The sequence below is a fragment of the Propithecus coquereli genome, unplaced genomic scaffold (genome assembly GCF_000956105.1).
Source record: "Propithecus coquereli isolate 6110/MARCELLA unplaced genomic scaffold, Pcoq_1.0 Scaffold91, whole genome shotgun sequence".
Taxonomy (NCBI): Eukaryota; Metazoa; Chordata; class Mammalia; order Primates; family Indriidae; genus Propithecus; species Propithecus coquereli.
This window is the reverse complement of record NW_012155396.1, coordinates 102,681-104,726: the sequence shown is the minus strand read 5'-3', so window position 1 is coordinate 104,726 and position 2,046 is coordinate 102,681.

Here is a 2,046-nt window from a genome sequence, read left to right as displayed (position 1 = left end):
TCTTGCTCTTGCTCAGGCTGGTCTCTAACTGCTGAGCTCAAATGATCCACCCGCTTTGGCCTCCCAGAGTGCTAGGATTACATGCCACCATGCCCGGCCTTAACACAAAATTTGATGCAGATTCGTTGCTCTACTCGCTCAGTCATTTCGAATGTGATGGTGTTTAGTGCCCCACTGACTAGTACAGTGAAGTCATCATTGTTCATGCACGTGCATCCCAGTCCACTCTCCCTGGCTGCCAGGGTACATGGATGTCATGCAAACCATTCTCCTTACATTAGCAATAGCTGGATATTTTCTGGGAAGCCCTTGTATAATCAGTTTTAGCTTTCAAATGAATAGATAGGTTAAAAAACAAAACTGCCATAACAACAAGAGAAGAAAGGTTCATTATGAGAAACCAACAGAAAACCTTGCTCTTCTCAAATAGGTCTTCTTATTTGCTGCTCACTTAGGCTGTCAGCTATTGTCAAAACGGGGATATCACAAAAAAGAAAGTAAAGAGCTAAAAACCAAAACACATTAGTAAGATTTGGAAAAGGAAATAATAATTAACAAATAGATGAGAAAAAGATTTATGTAGTATACAGTAAGCTTTCTACTCAGCTTCTCACCTGAACACTCACACAACCAAGCTGACTTCTAAGAGCTGAGCCACCTGGAAGTCTCTCGGTATCCCACTGAGGCTAGAAACACATGGGAGAGAATATCAAAGAAAAGAAGGTTTTATAGTTCCTGGTTTTACTTCTGACAAATTCTTGCCTAAAAAGACAACAAAGTAGTTTTATTCATGCTGAACTAAATACCTGACTACTCTTGTGTACTTCACAGAATATAATTAAAAAGAAATTTTAACACAACCATGAGCTCACACAGGTGTCCAGTGTTGCAACATGGTCTAGTTTTTCCTTGAATCAAGAGTCAGTGTAGAAATAAAAATTTCTCTCCACCTGGGGCATGCAGCGGCTGCTAGGGAATTGGGATACAAGTTTTCCTGACTAACTGCATTTGCCCTTCCCAAATGATGAGCCAAAGGATGGAAAGAAGACACAATTCCAAATCACTGCTAAGAAAAATGCCAAATTTCTCTCTTCTTGCCCCTTCTATCCCCTATTTTAAGAAACAAATAAGCAAACAAAAAAAAAAAACCACAGCAAATCCCAAAACCTTCTCATGGTGTGTATATATCTTTCAATATTTTTATCTTGGAATAAGAAGAGAGGAAAGCTTAGAACTCTACTATTTTTAGGAGTGAAGGAAGAAAACACTATGTCCCTTCTTGGTAGGTTCCTTTCTAAACATCTTCTTGAGATTAAGTCCAAATAAAATGCATGCGGTTTGTTTTTAAGCAGAAAATCCCTACTAAAATATTACATGTAGTGGTAGAATTGCTTCCCCCTCATCTTTAATTAAACAAATAACTATAAATAATGTTCTGAGTAAGCTATGTTAGGGCTTTCTACCATTTCCCAGATTAGGAAATAAAGAAGTAGTTTCAGTGATATACTTTGGCTACTAGTCCTGTTTCATTAAGATTCAACTTAGCTTTTCTCTGAAAATATCACCCTCCCCTGTATTAGCTCTGCTCCGAGACCCAAATTCAGCTGGATTTTGGCCTTGCTTTCATAAAAGAATTCCAAAAGTTCATAGGAGGATTTGATAAAGAGTCTTTAGGTCAGAGTTCTGTGTTAGCACGGTGAAATCTTATTCAATTCAATTGAACAAATAGTTTTTATGCAAGAAAATATGCTCCAAAAAGCCTGAGATATTCTTAGGCAAAATATCTCCCATACTACACAGTAAAGTTATAGTCACTTCTATTTCTAAATAACATGGCTTCAGATCCATCCTTTTCTTCAATTTCATGTTGTTGTTGTCCTTAACCATCATCATGATGAGCTGCCTGAGCCATGGTGTACTCTCCACCCAGGCTGCGCCACTCAGGGTAAGATAGGATCTTCAAGAAAAGTCACATTAGGATAGGCCATCAGAGGCTTAGAAATATTTGGACCCTTTGGCACAGGTATGCTACTTCTGTTAATTTTT